The 23,030-nt window shown below is 38.4% G+C and overlaps 1 long non-coding RNA gene across 1 annotated transcript in view; it reads left to right on the forward strand.

Annotated features, from left to right (window-relative positions):
- Window positions 1-23,030, forward strand: part of LOC122465462 — a 102,375-nt gene that overhangs the window by 39,291 nt on the left and 40,054 nt on the right. Inside the window, exon 3 of the long non-coding RNA XR_006290350.1 lies at window positions 1,511-1,636. This is a non-coding gene — a long non-coding RNA (uncharacterized LOC122465462). The remainder of the gene's footprint in view (window positions 1-1,510; window positions 1,637-23,030) is intronic.

The raw sequence follows: 23,030 nt of genomic DNA on the forward strand, positions 1-23,030 counted from the left end.
ACACATTAATTTATGAAACTATACATTTTCTTTAAAGGGCAGAGTCATGAAACTAAAGGATGCCAGGTGAGAAACAACTAGGGAATAACTGGTGGGCCTACAGTACAAGGGGTCCCAGTCCATGACTAGAACTCCTAGGCACTACCGTAATACAAATAATAAGCTGTAAAATAGAAATCACTTCTTCAATGAGACATATAAACAACTGCTGGGTAACATGTTAGAGCAAGTGGAAATAGATGGGGAATTGGCTGGCACTCGCTACAGAAGACAAAAGGCAAATGTAAATTGTTATCTGGAATTGTTTTGTGAGATCCAAGAAGTAGATTATGCAATCTAAATTTAGTCAAGTTTAATTTCCTGGACTCTCCTGCTTCCAGGACTTACTTTATTAAAGTACAGTAAAAACTGTACTAGAGATGGACAGTTCGCTTCTTGCTGCCTCCTCCAAGTCTCTCTATGCATTGTAGGCAATGTATAGTATTGCCAGTGGGGTTGGGAACTCAGCTCAGCTGTGGATAGGGCTTCTTGAGGTTTGGGAACTCAAACTATGCAGAAGCTCCAGGCACAAGCTTTGTGAGTCAAATGGTTAATCCAGCCATGATAGCATCAATCTTGCATAACACTCCTAGTTTTATTTAGTCAGAACTCATTTCCAGTTCTATTAAGACACGTTTACAAAGAAAAGCTATAGAAATTTAAATGTATTTACCGTGCTTTCTAGTTTTTAGCATGGTATAGGAGGAATGCATTAAAATGATGGCATCAGTCACAACCCCACGTTTTATGGAGATTAAGTCTGCATTGTCCAAGTATTAAACTGAAATTTCATGAATGAATGAGAGAACACACCTCCACTACAGGGAAATTTACATGTTCGGCTATGCAGTACAGAGATCATTGGGTTTACAAACTATTTTAATCGGTTCATAAAAAGAAAAACGAAGAGAATATAAACTGAATGTCAAACCCAAAAGAAACAAGAGAATAATAGCCTCCACTCCCACCAAAATATTGGAACTATATGCTGAAGCTAAATTTACACTCTTAGGTTTTTACCCACTCAGGGAAATGTTTTAGGGGTCAAAATTATCTGAATGATTAAACAAGTAGCAATACATTTTAGATATTTCTGTAAACCTCTATTATTTAAGCATTTATGTTCCAAACCTATTAGGTTTCACCCTGCTCCAGATAAAGTGCCAGTTATAATTAAATGACTTCCTAAAAAGAACTCAGTGCTATAGTCATATAGCCAAAGTTTTAGGAGGAGACCGAATTCTAGGTGGTGCCTACTGCAGACTCTTCTTTGAAAGGCTAATACAGATTTGTAAAGAAGTTTCACAAACTATTCTAAAGACATATGGGGCCAGATCTTCAGCTGGTGTGAACTGGTATAGTTTCATTGAAGCTGAGGATCTGGTCCCATACAACAATGAAAGCTTCACAGTTAAATGTGATTCCAAGAGTATCCATCTCAGTTTGTACATATTTGTATTCTGTGTTTAAGGCTCATGATACATATGCTGCTGATCTTCAGTCTCACATTTCCTTCTGGGGGACTCCCACACACAATCTATTCTTTGAAGCATGGAAAATTTTGTAAGGCAGGATTCATCGAACTGTGGGGGCACAGGTGAGTAATCATGCCAGTTTTCTGGATCTAGTTTCATTCTCCTCAGCCCATTTCCATGTCACAGCCTACACGAGCAATCTTCATTCTTTGTTTTACTATATCGGCAACATCTTGGTTTCTACCAAGTGCATTAAAAAAAGTCTTTAATCACATACTATTTCCAAATAATAAAATATCATGCATTTCTTTTCCATGTGGAGTCTTATATTATTTAATATCTTGTATAATTACACTCTGACTTTTGCTTAATACGTTCTGTTTTCCTTGTGCCTTTAGGCTATATTGTGCAATACTCTTTTTCCCTGTCTTCCAACCTGATTTTTTATTTTTGAGCTAGACACAGCAGCCTCAGACCTGGATGTACTCTCTATTTTATTTTGTATTGCCTGTATTGTTTTTAAAAGGGCTGAAATTATTGTTGTTATTATTTATTTTTTAACTTGGTAAAATAAATTCACTCCTTCTCTGAGATCTTGTATGCAAACTTTCAGCTTGGAGTGAATTAGCCCAAGCTATTAAGAGTCAGTATTCACATGAATTATAAAGGAGAGGCTATTATGTTTTGATAGTGGTGTAAGGCAGGAGAACTCCAAATTAGAATTTGAAATTGAAACTCTTTGCATTGGTGGATCACACTAATTATGGGAAGCAAAGAATCAGCTGGTATCAGTTAGCAGTCAAAATCTATGCCTCCAGCTGGATTGCTGCCTGGCACACACCTGTGCAAAAACAGAAGGCAGATGGGGCATAGGAATACATTAGAAGACAATTTGATTCAGAACCACATAGGCAACACAGGAGATGAAACAGATTTTTAGAGGTAAGCGTAGAGTAAATTAACAAAGCATTTCTCTTTTCCATATGTTTGTCAGGCCCTGACTTTATAGTCAATGAGTGTGTTTGCTGTTTTAAAGTAATACCTACTCACTGTGATCTACTAAGCATCCTGAGATTCTTGAAGTTTAAGTTCCAGGTAACAGATTAACATGAATGTGGTTAGGCCTGCTCTACAGAGCATGCAAGGTTTGTCTACAAAGCGCAAAAAAAAAAAAAAAAAAGAAAAGAAAAAAAATCACAGCACTGAATCTCAGAGCCTAGATCAGCTGATGTGGGCTTGTGCTGTGGGGTTAAAAATAGTAGTGTAGACGTTCCCGCTCAGGCTGGAGCCCGAGCTCTGAGACCTGATGAGGAGGGAGAGCCTCAGAGCTCGGGCTCCAGCCCAAACCCAAATGTCTACCCTGTTTTTGTGTGTTTGTTTTTTTAAGCCTCTCAGTGCAAGCCCGAGTCAACTGACATGAGCTCTGAGATTTGCTGCTGCAGGGTTTCTTTTTCTTCTGGGTAGAAGTAGTGACTGTTTTTTGTACCAATACAATGTATGTTATGTATGATTTTTTTTAACCAAAATAGTTATACTGGTGCAATTCCTCATGTGGATTCACTGGTACTGGTATAAAGGTGCTTTAGAGCAGCACAGATTATTCTTCTTTCTGTACAGGAATAAGCATTACTGGTGTAAGGCACTGCATTCACACTATGGAGGTTATATTGCTTTCTTTAACTACAGTGTTATAGTTAGTGGCACAACTTTTGTTTGTAGACTACTAGTAATCATGTTTATTACAATAGTACCTAAGAGCCAACCAAGAACGGGGCCCCATTGTGCTAGTCACTCTACAATCAGAGTAGTAGACAGGAGCTGCCTGAAGAGCTTATTATCTAAATAGACAAGACAGACCCAGGCTGGGGAAAGGGGTAGAACGCACAAGCAGAATGAATAGTGTGATGGCAGCAAACATCATGTTAGTTCCATGAATTTGGTTTGTAGTGTGTGGTGTTTTTTGGGGAGTGTGTGTGAATTTAGTTAGGAGGGTATAAGCTGGGTATGATGGGACTTGGAGGATGAGGGGATAAGAGGGGGAGGTGTGGAGTGAAGCTGAGGTGAAGAGACTGGGGATGGAATATGGGGAGGGTTGGCCCAATCAGCATGGGGCAGAGAAAGTCCAGTCAAAACTGTACAAAGTTCTCTGAATGCCCAAAGGTCACTGCTTTGGCTGTTTCTGCTCTGACCAGCTGGAGTCTCTGGAGGACTCCTGTCTGCAGTTTCCCCAAGGCCACATGGTGGAAGGAAGCATCATCTGGCTCCAGTAGAGGGTGATGGACTTAGAAAGGCCTTACCTTCTTAAAAATTGATCTAAGCTGTTTAACGTGTTCAGTGGTTGTCACACACATCACAGTAAAGAACTATTCTCACGCTGAGTGAGGGTTTTGTTCATTGGTTGACATCCACTTTAATTCCATACAAAGTAACATGCTAATGAAATGTTAATTGTGATTGTAACCTTGCAAAACTCAGGAAATTAAAGTTATTGTGATTCTATTCTGAATATTGACTTTGTAAAATATCCTTCCTGTGTGTACTAAGGATTACTGGCTTATTCTATTGTCATATAGAAATGTCACTGTTTCTCCTGAACAGCTAAACACAGATTTGTGGGGGATCGAGCTTGATTTTATACTTGCTCACATATTAACAAGAGCTGTTAATAAATTCAGAATTACAGAGCTCACTTCTGCTCTGTTACACAAGGGGATTGCACCAGTATAGGGAAGGCACTTAAAATAGTTGGCCAGTAGGATGTATTATTAGCATAGGTGCTGGAACTGGGGGTGCTCCTGCACCCCCTGGCTTGAAGTGGTTTCCATTATATACAGGATTTACAGATTGGTTCAATGAATCTCAGCACCCCCACTATAAAAATTGTTCCAGCACCCCCTGATTATTAGGCACTTGTATCAAATTCATGTCTATTGCCTAATAATATGTAATTATCTAGGGGAAGCCAATGTAGTAACTGGAAGGCTTATTTGATGTGCTCAGGTTGGTGATAGTAGCTTGTTTTTGGCTGATCCATATTCTACAAAATGTGGATACTTTAAGGTAACAGTTGAGTACTGCCACAGAATTTTCAAAAGCCATAGATGACTGTTGCCTTTGACTAAACAGTTTATTACATGCCCTTGATTTGACTTCTGACAAAAATTGTGAATTCTTACAGGGATGATCAAACTCAAGTTGGTGGTGTGAAACACCAGACATATAAACAAAAGAAACATGATGTTTCATTCATGTTATAGATCTCTTCCCAGAAATAACACTGAGAATTTGTGGACTGTAACTACTTTCCAGTAAAAACATCCAGTAATTGTATTAAATTCATGATTCACATTCACATGATCTCTTAAATATGTCAGCACTGATTTTTGTTGGACTGACTAACTTGACTGTTGTGGCATAGACTCCATTCTTTACAAATAACTCCTAATAATAATTCTGCCACCTCATGCGGGGATCCTGTCTGATCTCACAAGCCAAGCATAGCCAGGCCAGATTAGTACTTTAACAGGAAACCTAACATGGAACACACAGGATGCTGTAGGGAGGGATGCTGGTGTTTCAGCAGGTGGCATTTTCCTTGCAGTCTCTAGCATGCTGGGCTGCTGGGAGTGTTTTCTTTCAGAAGAGATGTAAAACCAAGGTTCTGACAATTTGTGGTCACTAATGACCCTGTGGCCTTTTTCTTAAAAGAAAAGGGGCTAGAGTAGTTGACTGACAAATTCCAGCTCTAGTAATTGCTGTACATTCTCCCTACCTAAAATTCATTCAACTTCAATTGATTCAGTATTCTATATTCCTATCCTAAATGGTTGTGTAGTGTTGCTGTGTACTGTTAAAAGGTTGCTTTGTTTCACCCTAGATATGGTTGCATTTCAGTATTGAAGCGATCTCCATATTTCTCTTTCTTTAGAGGAGGAGTTTGAAGTTATAGCTAAATCTGTGTAAGTATTTTGAGGCCTCTTGAATAAAGGGTACTGTAGAAGTACAAAGTATTAGCTATTAAGAGTGCCACTTACTGAGTCATTAGTAAAAATTTTTGTGGCAACTAGGTTTTCCTGGGAAGTCTCCCATTTACAATTACTGACCAGACATGACTCTGCTTAGGGAAGCTTTGAGAAGATCATAACAAAGTGTTAAGACTTATTTAAAAGCTCTTTAGCTTTCCATTTGGTTTCATGCTAACACTCTAGCTTCCTGTAAAGCTGTAATGATTAACCTGTTAGTACAGGCATTCACTTCAGACTTCCATTAGCACTCGATGTGATCCACTAGAAGTCAGACATAAAAGGATATCTGTAGCAACTATTCACTGTGAATGCATAAAGGTCTGGTCAGCCTGTGTAATAACTTGAATTGTGAACTGAGGGTAATAAACAGTGGAATAAAAGTTGTAGGGCAGAGATAATATAGCTGTATGGGTAGCCATAAGACGAACTACTTCACATGTACGATGTCCTAGGAAGAACAGAGAACACTGCAGGATGTGGCACCTGGCTGATCATGAGCTGAGAGTACAGTGGCCCAAAGAAACAAACTAGTAATTGTATCTCAGTGCTACATCCTAAGCAGTGTGTTTTCTCTGCCTTTTTTTGTTGATAATGTTGTTAATATTACAGTATTCTTAATCACAAAAGCAATGTCTGCCACTGAAATATTTTAGTCTATTAGGTTCCTAAATACCATGAAGGATCTGGGCCTATCTGCCACTTCAATATCCCAGCTTCACCATTTAGGCACCACTGATCTTTTCAGAACTGCCATTCAGCTGCCTCATAACCCACTAGGCGCGTAAGTTTCTGCTCGTCGTCATTTGAAAATTGCCTAAGCACTAATGCCACTCACAGCTAACAAGGAACTTGGAGACTTAGCTCAAGCTGAAGTTCCCAGAGGCCCCAAAGGAGGATTCTCAAATTAGGCAAGGAAACGCCGATCTTTCCAGCTGGCCCTAATACCATAGCTATGCTCTGAGCGTGCCTAAATCCTGTCATACCCCATGGCAGAAGGATTGGATGCAGGCCATCAGTGTTGGGGAGCAGCAGAGCACCTGCACAAAAGGGCACAGAGAAAAGAAGGGTCAGTGCGAGAGGAGTACTGAGCATGAGTGGGCAGGGGAGATTGTGTGTTGGTTGCTAGGTCGTGGGCTACCCGAATGGCTGACCTGACTTACGTGCCTGATTCCAGGGCATGGTTCAAGGCACAGGATTCCAAGAGGAGGGGGCACCTATTTGTGACCCATCAGCCACATGCACCAGGTCAGCAGCTGTTTAGGCACCTAAGACCCCTGGATTTCACTTCTGGCTAGCTTAGGCAGCTCTCTGTCTTAGGTGCCTAACTCTTCCCAGGCATTGTACGGAGAGCTTAGGTACCTAGCTTGGGGCTTAGGATTGCATTAGGCAGCAGGCCCAATAGGGTATATATATCTCTACACAGCAATTAAACGCCGGTGGCTAGCCTGAGCTATGGGGTTGTAAAATTGCAGTGTAGGTGCTCTGGTTGGAGCCCAGAGCTTGTGCTCCAGCATGAGCCCAAATGTCTACAATGCAATTTACAGCCCCACTAACCTGAGTCACCTGTCCTGGGTCAGCTGTGAGTGTTTAACTGATGTATAGACATACCTAGGGGGATTAGGCATTGCAACACTGAGTGGAGGAATGCCAAAGTTCCTTTGAAGATCTGGGCCCTAGTATTTACCACAAATTTATAATAGCAATGCATTGCATTTAAAGCTCTCACCTGACTCATTCAGAAAAAGAGTAAAACAGTATTGGTGACAAAATCGAGATGCTCGTCAGCAGAAGTGAGAGGGATTCAAAACTGGATATCTAATAGGAATTTTGCAAAAAAGAGAGATCCGGTAAGTATTGCTGTATTAATGTAAAATAAATAAAAAGTTTCTCCTCCAAGCATTAAACTGAAGGCACACAAGATAATTAGAAAACAATTACAATGGAATATAGTTATGTAAGATAAAATAAGAATCCTGGTTGGGATATAGGTGTACAATACCTTGGACTTCCCTTTCCTTGCAGGGGGATATAAGAAACAGAATATCCCCAATAAACTCCAAAATCTGAGAGACTATGGATTTTTTTCATGACTTTCAACAGCAGAATTGGGCCCTAAAACAACATCCATTCCTATATCTTGGAGAAGAAGAGTGAACTATTATAGCTTATAGGTTGATGTCGCTGTTGTTAAAACTAATGGGTTTTTTCTTCCTTCCATTTCATTTTCATGTCCACTTTGGATCACATTTGGGATCTGGAAACTACAATAAGAATTTCCTATGTTTGCCTCCTTCAGAGTTATTTTTAGTGCAAGTTTCAATTTGCATTAGCTTGATCAATGCTTAGCTTTTTGAAAGCTAATTGCGAAGCACCATTAGTTGAGTGGAATGTGGAACTTAATGACTTCCTGAGATGCCAGAAAGAGCTCTTTAATTTCATCATGGTCTGTTCTTTCTAACAAGAAATGGATAACAATAATAAACAAAACAATACTGGCTTGTGTGTGGGGGGGAGGAGGGGAATGTAAAGAATGAGAAACTATAACCGTAGCCAATCAAAAAGATCTATGAAGTCCTTGAATCATATGGATCAGAATAAAAACAAACTTTTCTCTTTAATAAATATTTTTGTTCCTGGTATAGCCTCCTTCACCCACTGCGATTCCTATGAATATTGATGTGCAAGCTGTAGCAAATGACATTCAAAAACTAAAGACTTGGAATTTTTAATTTTTCCCCCCCTCGAATGAGAGGAGCCAGAAGGGTCTGATAAAGAATAGAGGTCATTTGCAGCATGGTTTCATGGAGCTGTCTCTCCATACAGGAGGATCTTATTTTGGTAAGCAAAGCTCAGTAAATGCAAAGTATTTTGGTAAATGCAAATTTCTTAAGGTTATACCTTAAGTGCACAGCTTGGCTGCCAATGGCCTTGTTATGTGTTCTGAAACCAGTTACTAAGCATATGGAAATGACTTATTTTCCAGAACAGCCACAGATACATAGAACACAGTACCACTGTCATTCTTGTAAATTAGTTGTTTCTAGGTTTTAATTATTCTTTAGAAAACTAGGAAATATAGTCTAAATGAAACAACTATAAGGTGGCAGGAAAAACAATAATTAAAGAGTAATTATCAATGGTTTCCTGTCAAACTGTGAGGATGTATCTAGTGGGATTCTGCAGGGGTCTGTTCTGGGTTGATAATAGTAATATTTTATTTAATGACTTGGAAGATAGAGTAGAGATTACACTTAAAATCTGTGAACACCGCCATGCTGGGAGGGGTTGCGAGTGCTTTGGAGGACAGGATTAGAATTCACAATGGTCTTGATAAATTTAAGAATTGGTCTGAAATCAATAAATTAAAGAGAAAAGTTAAGTAATGTGCTTAGGAAGAAGAAATCAATTGCATAAAAACAAAATGGAGAACAACTGGGTAGGCAGCGGTACTGCAGAAAAGGAGCTGGAAGCTATAGTGGATCACAAATTGAATAAGAATAATAGTGTAATACATTTGAAAAAAGGAAACGTAATTCTCTGATGTATCAATAGGAGTGTCGTAAAAAGGGACAGTAATACTTCCTTTCTTCCACTCTTCATTTGTCTTATTTGTTTAGAATGTAAACTCTTTGGGGAGGGACTTTCTATTTGTGTGTATTACAACAATATGAAAATATGCATAAATTAAGTAACAAAGGGGTATAAACAAAACTCATGATGGTGTGATGAAGTATCCGTATTTTAAAGACACTTGTTTGGGAAGGCTGTATAAATCAATAAGTGGTTCGCCGCTTGTGAATAATAGGATAATGCCAAACTCATTTCAACCACATTGCCACTCCCAAGCACCCCAAAATCATGAATCAGGTCCCAGAAATAATGAAGTTATCCTAAGAACCATGAGATTTTAAAATCATCATCATGGGTTCTTATTGCCTTTTTTTAAAGCAATTAGGATTCTCATTTTTAAATTTTTTGTGTGTGTACTTGTGTTCTGCTTTACGAATGGAATACTACATATTCCTGTCCTTGAAGAGCTTGCAGTGAGGCAGTTAGACACCTAGGACGTGCATTAGTTGGCTCCTGTTGCATGCTGCCAGTGTAGGTGATACTCTCTTGGATGACCATAGAATTGTAGGGCTGGAAGTAACCTCATGAGGCCATCCGGTCCATTGCCCCCATACTGAGGCAGGATTAGATACTATCCTAGACCATCTAACATGTAGGTTTTTAAGAACAATGATGGGGATTCCACAACCTCCCTAGGTAACCTGTTCCAGCGTTTAACTAGCTTTCCAGTTAGAAATCCCCTTTGCTGAAGATTAAGCCAATTTCTTCCTGCCCTACCCTCAGTGAATATGGAGAACAGTTGATCACTGTCCTTTTTATAGCCTTTTACATATTTGAAACCTGTTTTCCTCTTTTCCCACTCAGCCTCCTCTTCTCTAGACTAAATATGCCCATTTTTTTTCAACCTTTCCTCATAGTGGTTTTCTAAACCACTTCCTTTTTGTTGCTCTCCTCTGTACTCTGTCCAGTTAGTCCACAACTTTTGTAAGTTGGTGTGGTGCCTAAAACTGGATAAATTGCTTCGGAGAAGCCTCATCAGTGCTGACTAGAGTGAAATAATTATCTCCCATGTCTTACAACACTCCTGTGTGGGTGAAGTCCTTAAAAATTGTGCCTACATATTAAAATTGACACTGGTTCTAGTAAAAAAAAATACGTAATTTCAAATTTTCCCAATATGATCTCAGTGTTGTGGGTTTAAAAAAAAAAATGCAGTTCATGCAAACACTCTCCATCTCCCTCTTAAAGATAAAGTTGGCTGCTACTTGCTCCATTTTATGCAAATTAGAGTTCCTCTAGTTTCTGGCCAGTCTTAGGTGGAGAAAAGTTTGGGCACTCTAACAAACCACTGTGCCTTTCCTTGCTCACTTTTTTAAACTATAACATGAGCCTTGAAGCCATGAGAAATATAAAAAACTTCATAGCTGCTAACCTGAAATATTTTTGGCACCAGCACATAAGTATTTCAAAACAATTAATGAATATTTCTTTAGGAATGAAGCATCAGGCTGTTTGGAGTGCTGGGGATCTTCCATTCAGCTTTTAGGCTCCCACTGGAACACTCTCAGTAGTTAAGTTTTAAGCATCCTTTACGAACACAATTTATTTATATATTTATCAGCAGCAAAACATTTTTCAGATTCCTTAAGTTGTTTCTGCAACCTATTAAAATAGATGGAATGTTTTGGCTGGTATTAATTGTTTTCCCCTTGGATTTTCATAGCCTTTCTAGGCAGCAATTAGCAGCAGAAGCTCGAGGGCTCCCTACATGTTCATTATGTGGAAATTAATTTCATCTCTTTTTCCAGTTATAAGTTTTCTTTTTTTCTATCTGATTTCTCCCAGACTAGCCAGGAAACTGCTGGAACCAGAAGAGTGCCTCTGACATCCTAACCCAGCCAACTTTCTCACTAACTGTCCCCAAAAAAGGACAGTTTAGAACAGAGCACAAAACTACCATCTGCCTCATAGTGTTAGGCAACTTTCTCCTAAAGAAGGTTGTATTAATAGTACACATCAATCTATAATAGACTTAAGCTCTCTCCACTAGTTTTTTATGGGCCAGAGCTGATTTTTGCATCTAGTTCAGTAAAGATTGCCCAAACATTACAACACCCATCAGTGAGACTGAAGGAAATCCAACCAGAAAAGAGGGTCCTTTTCTCACTTCCTCTCCCCTCCCCTCCCCACCAACAGTATTCTCCAAGCCAGAGGGGACTAGACTTTGCAAGCGCTATGTCAGAGGAACAGGATAACCTTTGTCATCTCCAGGCTTCACTATTGTAATACGCACTATGTAGGGCTACCTTTGGGGGGGAAAAAGCTACTAATCATTCTTGCCTTTTAAGTGAGCTAGGCTGATATGCTGATAGAGCATCCAGCGAGGGTGAGCTTTTTGACTTTTTAAATTTTTTTTTTAAGACAATGCAGAGAAACTGACACAATTCAGGAAAATGTTTTGGTGTCCCTGCATCTGCATTTTTCACTGAAAATGTTTGTTTGAATTGAAAAAAAGTCTCAGCTCTAATCACAATATTAACACGACATTAAAAACTGTATACACTGACAAATGTGTTAACAAAGTGTGACAGCTAGAAACAGAACCATGTATTATGTATCATGACAAAAACTAAGGAAATTAAGATGTCAGAAGTAACTAAAAGCTCAAGCTAAATTTTTATGAAAGTGCCAATTGTGGTTCCACAGTTAAGGTTGAGTGTTTTTTGTTTTTGTTTTCTTTTTAAAGCAGATATTAAGCCACTTCGATAGCTATAAAAAATACCTCCCCAAAATTAAAGCACTTACTCTTCAGGGAAATGCCATTCTACATAACCCAGATACCCTATTTCAAATAACAGGGTATCTGTTTATGCATCCTGATTCTGAATAACATAACTCACATATTATCAGACTTCAATAGATTGCCTCATTGCTTTCATGTAGGACTTTTATACCCAGCATGCCATTAAAGGTGCAAGGTTAATTGGATAGATGTGGATTTGATTTGGCAAGCAGATATGAGTACCGGCAATAATGCAATACCAAAAAACCAGAGAGAGAAGACCTAAAGCTACAGTGTGTTTTACTACATAGACAGGTTAATGGGAAATGTATTTTAAATAGGCATGGCTGTGCAATTCAATTTAAGATTTTTAGACTGGGACTTACTACATCATTTTGCTAAAATAATTATACAGATATGGGGGATTAAGGTGATTAACAGGAAGATTCACAGTTTATTTCTAAACTCAGGATGCAGACTGTGGATACTTGTTGAGCCAGATTGTGACTCTCACTCACATTGGTGAACATGAGTTGAAATCAACATGAGTACTATTGAAGCCAGTTGCTTGTGGGTGCTCACCGTTGTGTACACAAACTGGCCCTTGGGAAGTCTGTCCTCACATAACTCCCATTGATCACCTTTACACCAGGTCTGAATAAGGTCCTTTTATCATTTTAATAATGGATTCATAGTTCTCATTGTTCAGTTGATTATATTTAGTTTAATCATCATAATTTAAAGATGAACAACACAAAATGCTCTTGGTCTTGCACTATTATTCTGTGCATAATAGACCCTGGTTTAAAATAATTGGAATTGATCCCTGTTAATAGTTTAAAAGGAAATGCAGAAGAATTGCAGACAATGTTTCTAAGTATTTAAGGCCAGGTTTTCAAAACTGCTCAGTTTAAAAAATTCCATAGGGCAAACCTGACACTTCACGGAGATCTATCGAACCTGCTTAGAACTGATTACTGCAGTGGCAAAAAAATGTATTGACACTGCAAAATTAACACTCCTAAGGAAGAAAGAGACAGAGTCTATTCTGTCTTGTGTATCAGCAGCAGAAGCTGGAAAGTCACATGCTGTCCTCAGTTATGTCTGGGTAACCAGATTAAGAATGGAGTTGCATAGGTGTGATGGGACAGAATTTGACTGCAGAATCTTCAGCATTGGCACGTGAGAAGTAAAGAACTCAGCTCAATTTTTGATTCCAAGTTGAGTTGCGAGGCTTGGCAGTTAGGAAATACACCTTTTATTTCATAAATGAGCCAAATGGATCTGGAAACCATTAATAGACAGTAAATCTGGACCTCCCCAATGCCATTTTTTAGTCGCTTTCCAGAGTATAACTGCACCTTAATGATAAGTGTTTGTGACGTAACCACTATGTAGACTGTGGCCTTTAAATAATAAAGAAAATATGGCTCTGCTCTGATGAATTATGTCTACCGTTCTTAAAGACAAAGGGCCACATTCTCTGCTGGTGTTGTTGAAGTCAGTGGAGCAGAGTTACACCAATGGAATTTGGCTCAGAGAGAGAATGACAAGATCCTGAAAGCACCAATGTGCAGTAACCAACACAAAGGATGAGACATGATGTCAGAGAGCGCCACGGTTGCAGTCTAAAAGGTTAGAACCTGCCTGTAGTGAAACATTAAGATCCAGTCTGTTGCCTCTTATAGCAGAGCTTACAACTTGATTTCCATCCTTTGGGCTCTCACATTTTAAAAAGTCAGCACGTGAGAGGTTCATTCAGTTATTTCAGCCAAGTATCTATTACTGAAAGCACTCCTGAGTGAGAAGAGGCAAAAGATCAAAGATGGCTGCCAAAGAAACAGTAAATAAATAAGATAGCATCCATACCTATTATAATTCCAGATGAAAGCTACGTAAGAGCATGTTAAGATAACATGGTTTAGCACTCAAAAGTCAGAAAATGCCAAAGCAAAGATTATCCCTCGTGCATGTGCATTATGATAGCCTTTAATTACCTGGTCACATGCTATATGTATTAGTATTACACGCCATTTGATAACCTGAGATGAATATGTAGCGTTTCATATTTTTTTAGCTTGTACTGATTCATAATCAAGTTAGGGGGAGATATTGAAAGGCATAACTTTTAATGGGAGTTGGGCATTAAACTGCACCTCATGCCTTGAAAATTTCTGACTTTTATATAATATGGAATCTTCTCTCTGCATGTATGTATGCATTTTATTTACATTTGTAGGGAAAATAGTGCCCTGTATTGTTTTATCTGAGAAAATGTGTAATCAGATAAAGATTGAATCACAGTGCAAATACACAATTAGGCAGCGTTATGACTTCATGTGCAACTTTGACTTGGCATTTCCTAATTTTTGAGTGTCAAAAGGAAATTCCATGGAAAAAACTACTTTATCTTTTCAAAGACCAGAGACTTCGCTTTCCGGGACTTCAAAACTCTGCTGGCATGCAAACCATTGTCAGCAACCTGTAATTTCCGTAGTCTGGAAAAAAATTTGACTGGACACCACTGGAAACCCTGGAGGTCTAAGGCGGGAGCCCTACTGCTGTGGGCATTAGCAACCATACAGCTACAGAGATGCACCCAAGCTTGGTTCCTTCCTACTCCCTTCCAAATTGCACAGCAACCCTCCCTAAACCCTTTCTACAAGACCCACAAGGTCCACTGTGAATCTTAGACCGTGACCGTGTATAGCAGCCCAGATGACTAAACTTTTTTCATGCAGGAGATAAAACAAGACTCTTTTGGCCATGCAAGCTGTCATAAATATAAAGGGAAGGGTAAACACCTTTAAATCCCTCCTGACCAGAGGAAAAACCCTTTCACCTGTAAAGGGTTAAGAAGCTAGGATAACCTCCCTGGCACCTGACCAAAATGACCAATGAGGAGACAAGATACTTTCAAAGCTGGAGGGGGGAACAAAGGGTTCTCTCTGTGTGTTGCTTTTGCCGGGACCAGAGCAGGAATGCAGGTCAGAACTCCTGTAAAGAGTTAATAAGCAATCTAGCTAGATATGTGTTAGATTCTGTTTTGTTTAAATGGCTGATAAAATAAGTTGTGCTGAATGGAATGGATATTCCCATTTTTGTGTCTTTTTGTAACTTAAGGTTTTGCCTAGAGGGATTCTCTATATTTTGAATCTGATTACCCTGTAAGGTATTTACCATCCTGATTTTACAGAGGTGATTCTTTTACTTTTTTTTTAATTAAAATTCTTCTTTTAAGAACCTGATTGTTTTTTTCATTGTTCTTAAGATCCAAGGGTTTGGGTCTGTATTCACCTATGCAAATTGGTGAGGATTTTTATCAAGCCTTCCCCAGGAAAGGGGGTGTAGGGCTTGGGGGGATTTTGAGGGGAAAGGTGTTTCCAAGTGGGCTCTTTCCCTGTTATATTTGTTAGACGCTTGGTGGTGGCAGCAATAAGGTCCAGGGACAAAAGGTAAAATAGTTTGTACGTTGGGGAAGTTTTAACCTAAGCTGGTAAAAATAAGCTTTTAGGGGGTTTTTCATGCAGGTCCCCTCATCTGTACCCTAGAGTTCAGAGTGGGGAAGGAACCTTGACACAAGCCCTCACTCCCTTTTCACCCTGCAGCTAAATTAGTCAAGCACTGCAGTGTGCAGTGAAATTTTCCTTTAGTTGTGAAAGTTTAGTAAAAAAAAACACTAAATGCAAGAGCAAAGTGCAATTTTCAACTCAATCAAATCCAAACTAATTTTCACTGGAACAGAGAGGCATTCATTTTCTGTGTAGAATATTTCCACTTCCGATCCAGAGCTGTTAGAAAAATATCTCCAGTATTTTTTCTAATGACAGTCGATAGGGATATCACACTTCTGAAAACAAGGTCACTGATTTAGGTGCCTAAATATAGACTTAGAAGTCTAACATTACATATCCATTTTTAAAGATATGTCCTTTGGATCCAGCAATCTAGTTTTTAAGGTAGTATCTGTAGTTTATTTTGTGTATTATAGTATTCATTCTCCCTGCCATACTATCGATAAGGTGGATGGGATGAGAAAACTGTTACCTCAATGACTTCACTATTCTACACACAATTAACCTTGGTCTTGATGAACTAAAATCATACTAAATCACTGAAGACCACTTTGCTATATTTTTAACATAAAATCAGGAATTAAGTGTGTTACTTGTTTTATGGGTTTGTACTGTTTTGAATTTGAAAACTTTTATAGTGAATATTTTAAATTGATCAAAGATCCTGTAAACTGTGCCAGGAGTCAAGAGACAGTTTAAAGCAAAAGCTGGGTTCTTTAGATATGCGATTTGTTTCTTGCTGATCAAGTCCCCATTTTGTCTGTTAATGGGAAATAGCTCAGTGGCCCATTAAAAGTAAACAAATATGTCTTACTCAAAAAGAGAGGAAATGATTTTGGAGAAAAGTCCAAAAGTAACACAGAAATAGAAAAGTGATGAATTATCTGACAACTGCAGATACCCGATGACTGCAAGATGATAGAGGCAGAGATTAGCAAAATAGAAGAGTAAGCTACAAATTTAATCAAATGTCAGGAGATAATTGCAACAACTGGGAAGATAAATGCTGTATACATAGAATCGTGCCAAATGTAATTTACAAATGTCTCAATAGAGACCCGGATGAACTGATTTCAGAGAACTCCTGACAGCTCAGTTGGCGCAAACTAGCTTTACTACGCATGTCAGAGATAGAGAGGTTGTTTTATGGATGTTCTGAATGTGGGAAAGCACACTGTTTTCATAGTAATGGTAGCTATTGACAGCATGATGGCACAGAGAGGATACAGAAAAATGGTCCTAGTGTAGAATGAAGGGATGTGAAAAATCCAGTTGAGAACAATGGGATCTACAGTGTGCTGAACTCTCTTGAAAATCTGGTCCTTCAAGTCTTAGTTATGATTCCCACAGTAACTATAACTAGGACCACTTGTGCATATTTATTATATTGTTGCATATGCTATTTAACATATGTGCTCTGGGGACGTACAATGGTGCTATTGGAATGATGACTTTCATTTTTCTTGCGTGTTTTCTTTGCACTAAATTCTTATGTTAATTGACTTCTGAAAATTGAATTTCCTTCTTTGTTTTACTAAACAAGGAACAGAGAGGGGAAAGTGAGTGAATTCATAGTGAAACACTGATATCCATAGTATTACAATGCATGTGATGAGATTCAAAGGAATACAAAGAAATAGCAAGGGTGCTGGCATAACCTGCACCCTGGGCAATTACTCAAGCAGCCACAGCCCTTGCTGCCACAGCTTCACTGCTATGGGTGCGTGAGCTAGCTTTGATCTAGCTAGATCTTTGATCTTGCTGCTTTTGCCCTCTCTGGTTGCAGTGTAGCCATATCCTTTGTCTGAGTGAAATGTTGCCCATTCAGACAATCACATCTTTGTATGATTACTAAAATCTAGTTTCGTGTGTGCTGAGCTTGTATGTGCAGGGTACAGCATGATTTAAAAAGACTGTACAAAATCTGAAATAGATGATGGGGGCGGGGAGGGGAAGGAGGTAGAATGAGCAGATTAAGCCATGAAATGCACCTTTTTTGTGCTTTGGTAACTCAAATAGAATTTTACTTGGGCTGAAAACAAGTATGGTGAACTTCAGCCTAAAGGGTACAAGCATTAGAAAACATGAGTTTAAAATATAAGCTGAACTAGAGCATAATTACCGTCACTCTATACTGTAATGCTAACTGTTATACTAAGAGGAACCTTATATTTATATACATTGGTATAGCAGGGCAAGCTCTGTACACAAACAGGCTGTCCCTTGAGAATTTTAATTCACATAAGATTAAAATGTTTTATTTCCAAGTCTTGTAAAGCTACTTGCTATAGATAGAATAATAAAAATGTGTTTCCACACATACAGATATTACTATGACTGCTTTTGTTAGCAAACAGTTCAATAACTTTTTTAGAAAATGTAAGTTACTGTAAGGTCCTTTTTTGTGGTGGTCCTTACCTTTTCCTTCAGTTGACATTTCCTCTCTTTCAAATTGTCTTCTGCATCACAAAAATCTATCCTCCCTACCAACTTACTTGGCTGCCCTCCCCATAATTTCCCTTCCAGTATCCGTTCAGGCTGCTCTTCATGAGTTCATCTCCCATTCAAAGCACCCTGGCCAGGCCTGCCTCTCTCTTGCTGCGGGTCAAGCCAAACCTGTCAGGATGTGTCTGCTTCCAATTCCGGAGTGAGGCCACAAGGGAGATGAGCTAGATGATAGGAAACCCCTTGCAGGCCAAGAAGGAAAAGACTCTGTTTAGCTGCCCCCCCTTTTAAAAGCATATCTGCCATGCTGTAGCCTCTTGGGGACTAGAGAAGGGTCCAACGCAGCTGGAGAGAAAGCCAAAGATGCCAGGAAATGCGCTGGTAACTAGGCTGGTCTGGTGTCACACATAGGCGTTGTGTATTTGGTTGTCATGGTAATAGAATCTTGTTGTAACAGTAGGGTGACCCTTTAAAATTGGGCCATCTGGATAGTCTCGATATTCGGGGCTTTGTCTTATATGTGCCTATTACCCCCTACCCCGGTCCCAATTTTTCACGCTTGCTATCTGGTCACCCTACTCACATAAGATGCAGCGATAGAGTCCCTAGCAGAGTGGTCTTGCATGTGGTCACCCTAATCCCCACCCTGCTTTCTGCAGAGGGGTATCTCGCAGATGCTAAAGGCCACAACTGAAGCCTTGGGTGGCCCAGTGCAGAGGCAATAGGATCCTCTGCTATATGGATACACTTTAAACTGTGAATAAAAAGTGTGGATGAGTTGTGGTACTTATTTCAGGCCTTAACCTGGAGCAAGGGGTAGGACGGGTGTGTCTCTCTCTTTCCATTGACTTCAATAGGCTTGGACCAAGTAATCTAGTTAGAAAAATTATTTGCTGCTTTACTTATTGCTGATCTTCCTTTTGAGTTTTGGGTTGTGTATGTATTAATTTTAACTAAGAATCTTTCTTAATCTTCTTTGATTGAATGGTTTTTGTTTTGTTTTGTTTTTTGGTGGTTGTAGATTTATAGCTATAAATCTGGGCTCGAGTACTGCAGTCCCTATGTAGGCAAAATTCCCATTGCCTTCATCAATGGGTGTTACATGATCATGCCCGCAGATAACTAGGATTCTTGCAACATAGTGAAAATATAAAATTCAAACCAGTCATGCTTTGTTCCAAAAGAACTTGAATATGGGGCCTGAGAAACACACAAATGTTCCTTTTAATGTTTTTATGAGGCTATCATAAGGTTTAAAAAAAAATGAAAAAGGATCTATTTCTTTACAAGTGGTTTAATCCCACTTAGTGTGGTTATAATCCAGATGACACTCTCGAGGGATAGGGAGGAGCATTGCCAATGTTCCTTGTGTTGAAAGGTTCACAAAGGAGAAACAGATCATATTCAGTGGTTTGATAAATGGCTTAACATCCACAGCCAGAAGAAAGAACATTACTATAAAGCTATTTTGTTTTCTTTTGAGAAACAAAAAGATGGTGTCCCCACCTTTCAACTGAGGATCTTCAAACAGAAAAATCTTATTAGGGTAATTCTAAAAGGTAATTTACAAGCATTTGTTGGATTATCAGTCCAAATCCTCTTATATCAGGCAGTTGGTTTTCATTTAACAATAGAACAATTTAATAAAAATCGTGAGTTACTTTACCAAGATAAAAGTTTTGTTTGAAGAAGCTGAATCAGAGCCCAAAGCAGCAGGGATGCTAACCCAAAGCTATCATTTTATAATGAATTTGTATTTTCAATACCTGAACAAATATTTTATTTATTTATTTATTTTTAATTTTTAGGGTGTTATGCTGTACAGGTTGTTCTGCAAGTTGGAAGTGTAGTTTATGCTAAAAATGACACGAGATGCTATGTCAGGTAAATCACCAACATTTTGTGAAATCTATTTTTGTGATTGAGTATACTTTTTAAAACATTGCTGGTGGTAGCCCGTCATCTGCTCAGCACAGACCACAGTTTGTTGTGGTGGTATTTCTTTATTTTTAATCAGACATTTATTTCCTACAAGTAATGTGATGAGGTTGCCAGGCTGAGCAGAGGTATTGTAAAGGATCAGTACTGATGTCCTCCTTTCCAAGAAGTATTCTTAATAAGCTTTGTTTAACAAACTAAAAATCAAATCTCTTTTCTTTAATATAATTAACACTGTTTCCTATTTTTAACAATTCCCTAGTAGAATGGGTTCTGAGTAAATAAATAAACACATTCTAATGTTATTTCCAAAGTCCCATACTGGATGACCTCACCCTTCTTGTAATAAAAAGGATCATGATATTATCCAACCCAAGATGAACAGGAATTCCACTTATTAGCAGTGTGTTCACAGCTATCACAGTATTGAGAAGACATTACTGGGCTAGTCCCACCATCTGATGAAGGCAATATAGTCACAACTAGACAGTCTGATTTTACATAACCAGTGTATCTCCTACTTGCAATGTGTCCATTTGCTCTGCCAGATTCTCCCGCTGTCTCCTTGTAGTAGGAAAAAGAAGTGGGCAGAATAGGTATTCACAGATTACTCTGTTTAAACTGTTACAATTTACTTTGATGATGAACATTCTCTGTCCAAAAGAGCTTTAAATCTAAGAGCCTGCTCCTGCAAACAGATTTGGGTCCTATATGATCAATCAGTGTTTGGCTAAAGGAAACTTTAGTTTCACATTTCAGTTCTTTGGCAGTTTCCAGTTTCTACCAGTGACAGTATCATGCTTTTCATCATCCTTCTGAAAAAGTGTAATACTAGACAATTCAGTCATAAAGATCAGAGCAATCGGACGATAGTCTTTAAAGTTTCATTCACCTTCTCCTCTGCCCTCCCACCAGTTATACGTTACTCTGGAAAGATCACATTTCTGCAAACTTCTGTTGGCTGCAGTCACATGGAAATAATCACAAAAATGGTAGTCATCTTACACTGATGATATTGTTTCTTTATGGCTGGTGGGCTTTTGACTTCCATGTTGAATTTTGCTGTTGCATGGTAGAGGTGCCATTCTGTTCCAAGTTTTGCATATATCACTTTATGACTAAAGTCACGCTTGTGTGGACTTTGCTGTCAAGAACCTTACGATCCATGTGTTGTGACAATGATCCAGTCACAAGTTGAAAGAACAGGATTATAGCATTAGCATACTTGAAAGTTTGAAAGCGAGAATTACAAAAAATGAGTGTTTTCTCTCTACTACGGGGCCTGATCCTGCACCACTGAAGTGTATGAGAATTTTTCCATTGACTCAAGTGGGAGCAGGATGAGGCCCATATACAGGATTAATCATACAGCAAAGATAAAGTTTGCCAAGTGTAAATGACTGCTTTCTGTGTCTGCTCTTGACAAACATAACGCTTATTTGTCAGTGTTTAAAAATATTTTATTTCAGCAAAGAAGCTGTGCTAACAACTGTCCTTTCTGTGTTCTGATAGGAAATAAGTAGATATAGTATTTGAATAAATAGCTAAATTAACATAAAAATGTAGAATGATTGTACGTTGCTGAAATGTTCCTTTTTTTCTGCATTTAATTCACTTGGCTTCACAAAACATTAACCCTAGAGATAAAACACAATTTTTACACCATGATTTTCAGCTTGCTTCAAAAAAGCCAATTTTAATAAAAATACAGAACTTATACCAAAATACAGGCCATGTCTTGTGATTGAAACTTTTAGAAGTCATGAACTCAGTTCTTATCTGGTATAAAGTGTTGAAACAACAATGACATGAACAGAGCTACTCTTATTTACACTAGGTGAGGATTTGGCCCTATCTGACTTAAGACAAAAATCAAAGAATTATAAAACAAAATCATTTAATACAATATTTTGTTAAATTTAATGAACCTGAAGTGAAGTCTACTGAAGTCCCTGGGAATCTTCTCATTCACTTAAATGGGCTTTGATTCAGGCCCTAAACAATTTCAATGTATCTGTTGTTTTATATAAAAAAAAATTTTCCGTGTATAATTTGAGATTGGATGTATTCAGACCTAACTTTAGGAAAATGACTCTGAATCCAAACCTGATTTTCACAGTTGGCTCCTTTTTGTATGGTGGAGAAACATAACCCATCCTTATAGCTCTCAAACTTTTTGGCCAATTTCTGATAGCTTTACTTATCTTAGGTAGGTAGCACATTACTCTGAGAATAGATCCAATGACTTCAGCGGGACCATTCATAGAGTCAAAGTACTATTCAGTGTGAATTTGGTGTTCATAATCTGGACCTCTAGGAAAGTTCAGATCTGGAGAATAGTGAACCAAATCTGGAGTATAGTGAATCAAATCGTCACTACTGACATTTTAGCAGAGAAAATCTGAACTCATACTTGTAAAAATGTAGATATTTGATTTCATTCTGGCATTAACTTGCAACTGCTTATGGAATATTTTGAAGAACGCTTTTTGGATTGCTAAATTGCAACTAGTGCTGCAAAGCAATGAGTGCTGTTTGGCAGACTCAAAAATTCCCAAAGGGGAAAGATCGAGTAGACTTTCGGAAAAAGTAGTAGTATAACAGTAAAGGTCAATTAGATAATGGAATAATTTGTGGGAAATCATCATTAAAGCCTCAAGAATAGAGATGTCTTTACTGGACTAGATAATATACTATCGAGCATAGTGTAGATTAAAATCCTTTACTACTGAAATGGAAGCAACAGAAAGTTCTGATGATCCCTATTGTTTATCATTCAAAGCACCAGTTATTTACACATACGTTGTCTTGCATTCTTTCATTTTCTCTGTTAGTATTTTTAAATTATTCACTTAGTTTTCCAATCTTAACTTGCTACTATTACCTCTCGTTTGCACTTGCTGAGTCGCAGTCTAAAAACATACCTGTGAGCTGAAATTTTCTGTTGTTGGCCATTGCTTAAATATGATGTGGGTTTAGTTTTGGTTGTTTCTTTGGTGTGTCAAAGTACAAGAAAAATCTTTTATCATTTTTGTCTAACGTGTACAATTAAGCACTTCCAACTATAGAAAATTGCCACATTTTCCCCCCTACATAAGCACATAGGAATTGCCACACTGTATGAGACTCATGGTCTGTTTACTTTGGTATTCTCTCTCGAACAATGGGCAGTGCCTGATGC

The sequence above is a fragment of the Chelonia mydas genome, chromosome 4 (genome assembly GCF_015237465.2).
Source record: "Chelonia mydas isolate rCheMyd1 chromosome 4, rCheMyd1.pri.v2, whole genome shotgun sequence".
Classification (NCBI taxonomy): domain Eukaryota; kingdom Metazoa; phylum Chordata; order Testudines; family Cheloniidae; genus Chelonia; species Chelonia mydas.